Source organism: Triturus cristatus, chromosome 6 (genome assembly GCF_964204655.1).
Source record: "Triturus cristatus chromosome 6, aTriCri1.1, whole genome shotgun sequence".
Lineage (NCBI taxonomy): Eukaryota > Metazoa > Chordata > Amphibia > Caudata > Salamandridae > Triturus > Triturus cristatus.
This window is the reverse complement of record NC_140589.1, coordinates 352,059,936-352,072,692: the sequence shown is the minus strand read 5'-3', so window position 1 is coordinate 352,072,692 and position 12,757 is coordinate 352,059,936. Positions and strand designations below refer to the sequence as shown.

At 45.3% G+C, this 12,757-nt stretch overlaps 1 long non-coding RNA gene across 1 annotated transcript in view; it reads right to left on the bottom strand.

Annotated features, from left to right (window-relative positions):
• LOC146817169 (uncharacterized) overlaps positions 1 to 12,501 on the bottom strand; it is a 35,882-nt gene extending 23,381 nt beyond the window's left edge. Inside the window, exon 1 of the long non-coding RNA XR_014962496.1 lies at positions 12,471 to 12,501. This is a non-coding gene — a long non-coding RNA (uncharacterized LOC146817169). The remainder of the gene's footprint in view (positions 1 to 12,470) is intronic.
• Positions 12,502 to 12,757: the final 256 nt, after the last annotated feature.

Sequence of the window (12,757 nt, the reverse complement as noted above, 5' to 3'; positions counted from 1 at the left end):
GACATCTCTGGAGAGCATCTTATCTACTGGTAGTGCAATCTCCTTTACAGAGAGCCTAAGGTTCTTGAGCATGAGGCTGCAAGAATGCTAGTTGTATCCCAATGTTACAGAGTCTTCTTACTGGGTTTGGCTCACAAGATACCCCTGGTAGAATAGCTGAGGCAGGACATGACCTGTGCCAGGCTGGTCACCAACTTCTATTGGCCCTGAGTGAGGACAGCCTCCGGTATTTTCTGTGGGACTTGTGTCATCATTAGCCAGGCAATGGGAAGACAGGGAAGAAGTTTAGGGCCCCTCTGAATCCCATGCCTGTTGCTGGCAAGACCTTTGAGAGTGTGGGCAATGACACTGCATTGTTGGGTCCCAGAACCCCAGAACTGTCCTGGTCACAAGGTTTATCCTATTTTTGGCAGGCCATGCCACACGGTACCCAGAGGCCATACCTCTGAGGGCCATATCTGCACCTGCAATGGCCATAACCCTGATGGGAATTTTTGCCCAAGGAATTGGTGTCCGACAAGGGACACCAACTTCATGTTTGCTCACATGTGGAAGGAATGTAGGGTAATCTACAAGTTCTCCACACCTTACCATCCCCAGACAAATGGACATGATGAGAGGTTCCACACGACCCTCAAGGGCTTTGCCTGCCTGATCCCATGAGGTTGAAGTGAGATGGTCTCCTGGTATGTTTGAGCTTTGCAGACGGGAAAGTAGAACAGAAAGGAGTAGGGTTTGATCCTTTTGAACTCATCTATGGTCACCCGCTGGGTGGCTCTCAGTTTAGTGAATGAGGGGTGGGAGAAAGAACCCAAGAAGTCCCCTCAGAATGTAGTTAGCTACATTCTAGCCCTCCACAACCAAATGAAGAAGATCTGGAAGATGGCTTCCAAGAAATTAGGAGCTAGCCAGGAGGTGATGAAACGGTGAGCAGAAGGCCACTCTGGTTGAGTTGCAGCCTGGCCAGAATGTGGGTGATGGAGCCAGTCTAGAACAGGACTCTCCAAGATCATTAGACAGGGCTCTATGAGGCGATTGAGAGAAAGGGGGAAGGCACTTGCATGGTGAACTCCAAGACCCCCAGAAACCCCATAAGGTTCCTCCAAATCAATTGCTTCAAGCCCACTATGAGAGGTCTGAGGTTGTCATGCTGTTGGTAACGGATGATGGAGTAGGGAAGGAGAGTGAACATCTCACTGATCTTTCATCCAAGGAGAAAGAAGGGTCAGGAGAAGGTGTCAACCTCTCCCCTACCCTGGCCCGAGAGCAGCAGAGGGACAGTCACCCTTTATTGGGACAGTTCACCTCTCTATTCACCCCCACCGCTTGGATTACACACTTTTGTACACATGACATTGACACTGGTCAAAAAAAATGTATCGACTGTCAGACAAGGTGAAGACCAATATCAAGGCAGAGGTCTCCAAAGTGCTGCAGTTGGGAGTGATTGAGCCCTCCAGTAGTCCCTGGTCCAGCCGTCCCTGGTCCAGCCCAGTGGTACAGATTCAGAAGGCTGCCTCAACAGTCACCACCCCCCAAACTCCAGTCTGTGTGGATTACAGGGAGGTCATGAGGACTGATGCTCACCCCATCCCCAGGGCTGATGAGCTCATAAACAGACTAGGGCTGGCAAGTTATTGAGTACCTTCAACGTAACGTCTGGCTACTGTCAGATCGCACTAACGGACAGTGCTGAAGAGAGATCAGAATTTTCCACACCAAAGGACCATTTCCAATTCAAGATGATGCCCTCTAGCCTGAAAAATGCCCCAGCTAACTTCCATAGGCTGGTGAACCAGGTTTTAGCTGGGAGGACAACCTCTTCCACCTGCAGGAAATGCTTCAGGCTCTGCAACAAGCAGACCTGACTATCAAGACCAATAAGTGCCAGTTAGGGTAGGAGTCAATGGTGTCACAGGACACCTAGTGGGCGGGTGTGAGGTGCAGCCCCTCGAGGCCAGAACAGAAACCCTCATGGCATGGGAGCCCCCCCCAAAATGCAAACAGAAGTAAAGGCCTTCCTGTACCTCACTGATTACTACAGGAAGTTTGCCCAGGGGTACGGTACCATTGTTGCCCCGTTGACTGAGCTGTCTGCAAAGAAACAGCCAAGTAAAGTGATCTGGACAGAGGCCTGTTAGAAAGCCTTTGACTCCCTCAAAATAGGACATGTGTACAGCCCCTGTATTCAAGGCCTCTGATGGATGCCTGTGAGAATGGCATTGGGGCAGTATTGTCACAGATTAATGAGGAGGGCCTAGACCAACTTGTGCTTTCAAGATTATGTCCCATCCAGAAATCTTTGGCCCACTCATGGCTGGTTGGCCAGAATTCCCAAAATCCACCAAGCGAGAATTGGTGGCAGGCCCCTCTCCTATCTAAGGCCTGTTGCCTGGAATAAACTCCCTCTGGAGTTACGCACAACAACTGAGCCATTGATCTTTAAGGAAAAGTTCAAAACATGGCTTTTTCACCATGAACAATATATTGGCCTCTGATCTACAGGTAGCCTTGAAGCCAGCACCGGGACACTCTCGGATGTATCTGTGAAGTCTACAAATCACATAGCATCATCATTAGCAGGAGGTTACTTCCGCGGGAATAAAGGTGTAGTGCTATTGAGAAAGAAGCCTCTGCTCTTGTATTAACACTTCTGGATTCAGGCAGACAATAAGCCTTTCAGATGTTTGATGCAGTTGAGGAGTGAGAATCCCACATTTTTGAGGTGGTCCATCTCCCTACAAGGAATGGACTTTACGGTGAAACACCATCCTGGATCAGACCACACCAATGCCTATGGTTATCCAGGTTTTTCCACCTTAGTAATGAGAACTCCCAGGAGGACGGATATGTTCCCCTACTTTCACCTGAAGGGGACAAGTGTTAGGCCTGTCTGCCTTAGGGTTGTCTTCCCCCAAACATTTTGGCTTCGCACCCTCCTATTTCTGATGATCTTGTTGTTGTTGGCCTTAGGACTCTGTGCACTTTACCACTGCTTACAAGTGCTGAAGTGCTTTTGATTTCTCCTTTAAAGCTGATAGAATTAGCTTAAACCCAATTGCCATATTTAATTTACTTGTTAATCCCTAGTAAAGGTATTCTACACATCCCCAGGGACATATACTTTTAAATTTTACATGTCCTGGTAGTGAAATTTTCAAAAATGTGTATTTCACTACTGCTAGTCCTACCTCTCCCCTAGGATAACATTGGGTTACCTTATTACATTTAAAAATGTAATAACTTTCAATTGGGAGCAGCTAGACAGGTTGCGGTTGGTGTAAAGAAGTGCAATTAAAAGCCCCCTTTCATGGTACATTCAGGTTTTTAGTCACAGTTCTGAAAATGTCACTTTTAGAAAGTTATAATTTTCTTGTCCCAACCATTCAGTGTCTAGTGCCTGTATCCTGGGTCATCTGGCTTGTTGTAGTTGGTAGCTGAACTTTGTATATTGCTCCCAGACAGTGATACAGTGAGACAAAGAGAAGCCCAGTGTTGACAGGATGTCCACTGATTTAACAAGGAAGAAAAGCTGTGTTGTACATACTTGCACATCATGAGTACTCTCACAAGGGTTTGTCGCTATTCCTTTGTGTCCCCAGACCAGCAGGGGCCAGAGCAGGGAGGAACAGAATGCCTGACACATCAGAGTGATAGAAGCATTTAGAAACTTCTCCTACTTCAAAGTGGGCACCAGGCATAAATATAAAGTCTTCAGTGTACTTCTGGACCTGTGGAAGATGCATAAGGGGAATGGCTGTGCTTCTTTTCTGTAAGAAGGACTAGCACTCTTCTGCCCTGCTGTGCTGTCCTGCTGCCCTCTTTGCAGGTTGAGATGAGCTGTGAATTCATCATGAACTCAGGACCACAAGAGCGACTCCAAGGGTTAGTTAGCTGGCCTACTGACCAAAGCCTCAAGGGCAGAAAGCTCCAACCACCCTGAATCATTCACCTGGACTCAGTCTGTTGTGAGCCCTACCCCCTAAGTGGTGCCACCCCAGTCCTGGACCATTGAAAGTGGGCCTAAATGTGCTCTGCAAGCTCAACTGTGATGCCAGCAGAACAGATTAATCAGCACCCAAAAAGTCTGCATCAAAGCAGTTGTGTGGCGCATTGCCTCACCAAATTCTGCATCTGAACCACTGTGCGATGCATCCCCAGTGCAGGACTTTGCACTGCAGCCTCCTCAGATATGCTGCTGCGCGCCCCATCCTCAACGCAGGTCATCGTATTGCAAGCCCGTCGTTGACTGCATCCTCAATGGTGACTCAGTTCTGTGCACCACAAGCGCAGTAGCTTTTTTAAACCAGCCAGTGCATGCAGCATTTTTGATAAAGGACTTCGCATTGCAAGCCCCTTGTCAACAGAATCTTTGATGACAACGCAGGACCTCACATTGCAGCCTCACAGCCTCCCAAAACTGCTGCTGCACGATCTCCTCTCCAGGACCTCGTATCACCTCGTCTGCACAACGCATTCTGGATACATGATCTCAGAATGCTCTACGAGCAGGAGTTCTTGTTCAATGGGCCTAACTGGGTCCCTGTAGCCAGCCTGTGATCTATTGTGATTGAACTGAACTTGTGACTTTATCCTGGTCCAGCACAACAAGATGACCACAGTTGACACTTTGTACTTTTTTGGCTCTATATTTACATTTGAATTGCATATCTCCAATTCTACTGATTAGATTTCTTTTGTCTTAAATTATTTAATAAATGTTACTCTAATGTTATAAATTGATGTTGGATTCTTCTTGTGTTGTGTTTAACTTTATTACTGTTTGAAGTGCTTCAAAACTATTTCATACATTGCCTCTAAATTAAGCCTGACTGCTTTTGTGCCAAGCTACCAGAGTGTTGAGCACAGGTTTATTTGGGGTTGGCTTGTGACTTCACCCTGACAAGGATTGTGGTTGCTGTTTGAGTGGGTTTTACCCCCCTCAACCAGTAACCCAATTTCTTACAACTACCCTTTGCAACTCCTCTTTAAACTCAGAAATAGCACCTGAATCTTGTAAACCATCACTGATAGTTCCCTTGTTGAAAGCCCAATGCTGACCTTTCTGTTTTTGCGAATTACTATCCTATTTCGCTTCTTTGCTTAGTCACCAAAATTACAGAAAGCTTTGTCAACCGCAAACTATCACATTTTTAATGAGAATCACAATCTTTTGAACCCTTTTCAATCTGGACTTCTAACTAATGTTAACACTGAACCATTTTTGGGTCTCCTTGCAATGACATCTAAAAGATGTTAGACTCTAGGGGTTTGGCCATCCTGATTTTACTGAATCTCTTTTCTGCCTTTGACATGATATCCAACCCAACCTTGTTACAGCGCTTTTGGGATATCAGAGTCAAAGGCCTCACTCATGCCTGGCTAGCTTCCTCTTTGACAAAACACCCTCAAGTTGTTTATTTGGGTCCCTTTAGATCCAAATTCAAGGTCAACAGATATTGTGTTCCACACAGCTATACCTTGAAGCCAATGCTGCTCAATATCTATGTCTACCCGACTGCTCAGCTTATCCAATCCTTCCGCCTCAAGTTCTTGCTTCTGTATATGATGTTCAGATCAGCCTCAGATTCAATATGAATCTGATATTTCTTTAAAAATAGATTTTCTCAGTGGGTAAGTCCAACCTCCCTCAAATTGAGTGCAGGTAAAACATAGATGATTATTTTCAGTCTGGTCACATAAATGGTGGCCAAGCAAACTTAGGTTTTTACACCTGCTTTTTTGGCACAAGATCTCAGTTTCAAAGCTCACATAAACAAGTTTTCCTTGACCATCTTTCTGATGATGAAAGACCTGGAAAAAACTGTGCCCTCAACCAGGAAACTGTAATTCAAGCACTCCTCATATCCAGGCCAGGTTTTGTTATTCCCTGTTTGTAGGACTAGAGGGAAACTTTCTAAAGAAACTTCGACTCATCCAGATCCTTATTGCATTCTTAGATTTAAGAAAACCACTAATTTCTCTCGTCACCTAGCCTCTCTCCCTTGACTCCCTACTTCAAAATGCTGCCTATCTAAGGAGTGTTGCTTATTTTACAAGGCCATTCACAGGTCCTCTACTGAAAACTAAATGTTATCACTTTTCACAGCATATCCCCTATCGAGGTCCCTATGCTTGAGCACACTGCACTTGGTGACTATCATCAGATACAAAACGGTGCGCATAGGAGGGCATGCTTTTTTGCCATTATGGCACCAAGGCCTAAAATGTTCTTCCCCTGAACTCAGATCTGAAGAAAGCCTAACTAGATTCTGTCGACTTTTAAAAATGAAATTAAATGAAAGGTAAAGGGCACCAGAGAGACTAGTTCAGAATGGCTCCCAGATTTACTGATATCAGCGGAGAACCACTGCTCAGACATCTTGAGTAAAAACACAAATTATACTGTGAGACATTTGCAATACAAACCATGCAATGCAAAAGAAGATGTGGCAAGGGTCAAAGTGCTTCAGGGAAGTTTGTTCCCAGCATTGCTAAATGTTAGAGTTGCCAAATATCAAGACTTCCTATGCGGAATCCATCTCACACCTTTCTAATCCACCATTGTACATCCTTGCCCTTTATCTCACTCTTGTAAGTTATTGTTTATCAATTTGTTTTCCTTTTGTCAGTTTCCCTTTATTTCTCTTCCCCCATCTTTCTGCATTTCGGCCTTTCTCTCTCTTGTCTGATAATAAAAAATAAGTCCAAGTGCTTCAAAAGGCCTGCTGCTCTCTCATCCTCCTGAGGAAAGCTAGACTCTGCCTTGCAGGTGAAGTAATCTCCAAGAGCTTGTTGGCTTGCCTTCTGTTGCTTGAGAATCAGGGTTATCAAAGTCTCTACCCCTGCTCCTATGCCTGGTTCAATGGAAGCAGACCCAGATTTTTGCACCACAGAAATTGATGCACCCCCAGTGTGCGTGTAGCAGAACTGTTGTATTGACCCTGTTGGTGGAGTAGAACCCGGTGCATCGCACTCAAAACCACCTCAGCGCGTTCAGAACCACTGCTTAAGAACCAATGCATTGCCAGCACTGCATGGAGAAGTTCGATGCATCATCCCTTCAGCGTGGATTAACCTGTTGCATTCTCCTTGGAGCCACTGAACTTGGAATCAGCGCTTCGCTCCATGAACCCGACGCATCGCCGCCCCTGTGTGGAGAAAATCGACGCATCACTTCGACTGTGGTCCCCACTACGATGCATCACTGATCTGCACCCTGCATCTCACTTTTGCGACCAGGATCAAGGTAATTTGTTCACAGGGTGTGCATGGCTCATGTGCCTTGGCCTGCACTCCATCTCAGTCGACATCAACGGTTGACTTTCCCCTGGTCCAGCGCAACCAGATAACCTCCATAGGTGCTTATTGCTTCTAATCACTAGAACTCTTTCTATACTTCACAAATTCATATCTCAACTTCTACTCATTGGATTTTTGTCTAAAAGTCTTAATTTATGTTTAAAATTATTGTCTATTCTGTGATGTTTTCATTGTGCTACTGGGTATTTGTGTTGTACAAATACTTTACACATTTCCTCTTTAGATAAGCCTGACTGCTCTGTGCCAAGCTACCAGAGGGTGAGCACAGGTTATCTTTCAGTGTATATCTAGCTTAACCTGACTAGTGGTGGTCCCTACATGGACAGGGTGCAAACCTCTGCCTACTAGAGACCCCATTCCTAACAGTCATTGTGTCCCTTCCCTCCCTCAACAATCTTCAATTGGATAACATAGTCTATGGATTTGCGTACATTGTCTATGCCATGGCTTTTTCATGTGAATTTTGTTTTAATACTATATTTAACCAAAACCAAGATGCACGATGTAACATTTTTGCAGTAATGTATGTTACTGCACCCACTACACCAAGTATAAACAGAGATGCGGACGTGAACAGAATCTTCATGCTTCTTATCAATTCATTTAAATCACTGTTTTTCAGCCGCCTGTCAGCTGCTTTTAATTAGTGGCAATTATTTCATAACCAGAAGGCAACAGAGAAGAGAGAGCTGATATCTGAGGATGCAGCATGCCATTTCTCTGTCAGGGCAAACAGCAGAAACCTCTTGTCATCATGCTCTTAAACATTATAGTCAGCACTTAAAAAAAAAAAAGTAGCAGAGTCTGAACCACGGATCTGCTACTTCTATTAGCCCATCTGTACACCTTTGGTGGCTCCAAAATAAGTATTACATTCCAGAATCTCTATCTTGGAGATAAAAGAGGATTCGAGAACGGATCATTACAAAGTTCCTTAGGTGCAAATCACTTTCATATGTGGTTTGGATTTTGTGCCCAGAATTCTTTTAATTAAAAATACTTAAAAGAACTTTTTTTTTTAGTTCCAAATATTTTATTGCAATTTTAAAGCAACATACAAGCATTCAAGCGTTATAGAAACCTTGCGAGGCATAAAAAATGTACCATAAGACATAAGTATTAGAGGGAGTACATATACGAATCAACTAAAATGTTTCGATTTTCTGGGCTTGAACAAAAAGATACGCTCTTTGCTAACAATGGTGTTAAATGTGTACTTTAGTTGCTTAATTTCCTCTAATGGGGACTGTAAGGAATTACTAGAGCTCTGAAAGCTTCCTCTTTCCTTTTTAATTCTGTACCTAAGGACTGTAAGGAATTCTCGATGTCTTGGTTCTTTTTTGCCACATGTTTAATAATTTGGCCTACACAAGGAGATGATGGACGGAGCGCTGAAACTTTTCAGACACTCACCCCAAGTCACAGATATGGGTTGAATTCATCATCATTCTTTAGCTCACTTCGCCACTCCAGTTCAGACACAGCTATATGCAAATCAGTCTTGGCCCTGTGCTTCATGGGAACATTCCAGCCCGAAATGCAAAGCCATGTCTTCCCTGGACTGGAAACAAGCACCCTGAGACCGGTTTCAGGGTAACACCCCTCTTCAGCCAGGCTAGCTTGAATCCAGTGGCAAAGCGAGCAAGGGACTCACGTCTGGCCGTACCCTGAGAACTTAGGGCAAACAAAGCAAACACAAGGATATGATGGACAGAGCGCTGAAACTTTTCAGACAATCCCCCCAGTCACAGATATGGGTTGAATCCATCATTCTTTAGCTCACTTCGCCATCCCAGTTCAGACACAGCTATATGCAAATCAGTCTTGGCCCTGTGCCTCATGGGAACAGTCCAGCCAGAACTGCCAAGCCATGTCTTCCCTGGACCGGAAACAAGCATCCTGGGACCGGTTTCGGAGTAACTCCCCTCTTCAGCCAGGCTAGCTTGAACCCATTGGCAAAGTGAGCAAGGGATACTTCACAAGAAAGGTCCTGTAACGCCCTGAACGTCTCAGGATCGTTTAACAGACACGATAATGAGGACGCAACCACTTGTGAAGGGTTAGTTATTTTAATGAAGGCAAAAATAATATAAAGAATAAACAAAAGTTATAGTCTTTGGAATCCTCCAGGCTAAGTACGTTACCAGCCCACAGCACGGATGGTCCTAACCGTCCTCTGCATATACGCCGATCCCGGCGTATGCCAACAGAGGGCAGAAATGAAATGGCCGACAATGCCAATCGGTAGGCTGTGAGGGGCACGAAGAGTGTTGGGGAGAATCGAGGAGTCAGGGAAACACCCAGCCGGGGTCTCTACCTGAAGGGAGCAGCCGCTCAACCTCTTCCTCAGACTGCACCGGGACGCGGAGTCACCTCCTGGTGGTGCGTCACCGATACCCCAATCAAAAAGCAAGAAGACTGAACCGAGAGCAGCCGCTCGATCGATCCTGTGGACTTCCGAGTCTGTAACGCGGCAAACACCTCCTGGTGTGCGTTACAGCTGGCAGTCCCTGTATCTCTGGTCAGGCTGGGAGTTACGACTCCAACCAGCAAAAGCGCCACTGCGCTTTGACTCAGCCGAGTCAAAAAGCGAAGCTCAATGGTTGACCGGTAGAGCTTCCGGGTCCTTCACAGGTGACGATGGGGCAAGACATGGCCCAGGGAGTAACGACTCGACCTACCTCCGTTCTTGCCTTACTGGAGCACCACTCCGGAACACTGCTCTTCACGAAGCAGGTACGTCGGTGTAAACACAATATCCGACAGCGTTGTACCTCCCGGTTCCTCCCTTTATAGGGCGTGTTTTCCTTGAGTTATGTAACAGATCTCCTGTTTACATAAGGGCGTGTTTTCCTTGAGTTATGTAACAGCTCTCCTGTTTACATAACCTCTCAACCGCTAAGCATCCTGGGAGATGTAGTCCGTTTTCGCTGGTTACCGTTTTCCTCCCCTCGCATGACAGGAATACTTGACAGGTCCTAGGGAATTGTTTATAGACCCGCAAAGGATTACATCCCCAATTCAATACTTAAATACAAATTACAAAATCCATGGGTCTTACGTGAAAAAGTAAATGGACAGAGACACTGAGAAAATCACACAGACCTATCTGTGAGATGATTCCTTTCAGGACGTAATCCCTCACCCACCAAAGGTGGCATGCTTCATCATCTGGGATTCTCCTCTTGGTGGAAACACCTAGTTCCACCAAAGGCTACAACCCACTCACTGAGAGAGAGGAGCTCAGGGATGTTTTAGTCGCTACTCCACAAAGGATATTCTTAATCCACCAGATGAGAGAAAATGGGGTTGGGGGTTGGGCGCAGTGCAACAAAAAAGTAACATGTAGGAAGTGATGTTAAAACTAACTAGTGAGAACAAATGAGTGCTTTATTAATGTGTTCTCACCATCAGGATTAAAATCAGTGCACCTGCAGTATTGATTAAAACTGCATGTGTCAGACGAAATGTAAGGTCAACATGTTTCAGCTGTGATGACCCGCAAGGTGTCAGGGCTTTCGTCGGAACCTAAAAAGATGCTGCTGCAATTGAACACGTGAATAGTGAACAAAAATATATACATTAAGTGATACTGGAATACAGAACCATTTGTGCATCCCGTTTCAGTTAAAAAAAAGTGGTGGGCGTACCTAATGGGAACAGAAGCAAAAGAAATAAGAAAACAACAGTGACTCTGAACAAGAACTTTTTAAAACTGTGCATGTGGGATCCTAAATCTCACCACAATACATAATGCAACTAGCATGTGTGATTGGAAGATCGAATTTGCTTACCCGTTATGCGTGGGTAGAATACCTCACCTCTACCTGGCGACAGCTCAGGTAAGGGGGCACGCTCTACAGAGAAATGTGAATGTGCACAGGTTTACAATCACTTTACACTGAGTGCTAGTGGCATGAAAGCCTACCAACAACCAGGCGCAATCTTTAAAAAACTGATTCAAAAGAAACACTTGTCACATAGAAAACAGACCAGGCTCTGACACCTCGTCTGTGATTGCTTAAAACTGTATCATAAAGACATTAGGTAGCTGTCTGTTAACATGGACTCTCCAAGGTCTAACATACACTAGTAGATCACTAGAGTACAATATGGTTAAACTCCTTATGTGTAAGTGCTACTCGTGTATAACTGAAGTCCATAACGAGATGGGAAGAAACATGAGAAATAGACTTGCTGGGGCAGATTTACAAGCCCCCTGCGCCACCACTACATCACTTTTCGTGACGTATTGGTGGCGCAGGGGGCTTCTCCATATTTACAAGGAGAGGAAAAGCCACCCTGCGTGACTTTTCCTCTCCTCGTAAATATGGCCCCTTCACACGCAGCACTGTGCGTGGAAGGGGCGTTCCATGGGTGTTGCTGTGGGTGTTCCTACGCAACACCCATGGAACAAGACACATCTCCAGATTTACGAGAAATCGTAAATCTGGAGATGCATGTGAATTCTATGCCACCCTAGAGGTGGCGTAGCGAGGCGCAAGGAGGAGAAATGTTTTCATTTCTCCTCGTTTTTTCCTCTTTCAATGCGTGCTGCATTCTACAGCACGCATTGAAAGAGGGAAAAGCCTCTTGGGATTGTTTTTGTGCAGGAAGGTGTCCCTTCCTGCACAAAAACAATCTCCCCATGACGCAGGCATCCTTCACCATGGTGCAATTGTGCCAGCGCATGGCTGCAGTTTGTGCGCCAGCACAGGGGGAGCACAGAGATGCGACATATTCTTGTAAATGTGTTTCATCTCTGTGCTTTCCAAACTAACGCAGAACAGCACAGAAAAATGACTTGCTGCACCGTGCTGCATTACTTTGTTGTTAATCTGCCCCGTGGTATCTCGTTATGTAAATGTGGCTTGGGATGTTAATCCAGTGTAAACTTGCGCGAATTCGCCTCGCTCGCTTATCTTCCTCATCTCAATAGAAACAGTGGAGAGCAGTCTCGTAAGTGTTGGCCAAACAAACACAGTTGTTCTAACACTATCCCATCGCAAATTATGTTTATCTAATGTTATATTCGTATAGACAGCCATACCTCAGAACGAGGGAATAGGGACTAGGCCACTTAAAGTAAGACACCCATTAATAGATGCCCTTTACACAGTACGCATTTTCTGTGCCCAAACACTCACCTCTCCGTCGGTACCCCGGACCTAGTTGATGCTGCAACCGGAGGTGAGTGTGAACGTCCAGATTCCCTTAAATAGTGCGCCTTAATTTTAAAATGACTGCAGGTGTGCAATTCAAGCACAAGCATGCCGGATGATGTAGTCCCAATGGCATGACGGCGTGTATTGGCCATGCATGCGCATGAAGAAACAAAAGCATATCGTCATCAGTGCCCTGTGATAGTGGGGCATGACGGGAATAGTAGTCAAATGCCCTCTGATTGTGAAATAGGGATTATGAAAATGTATTC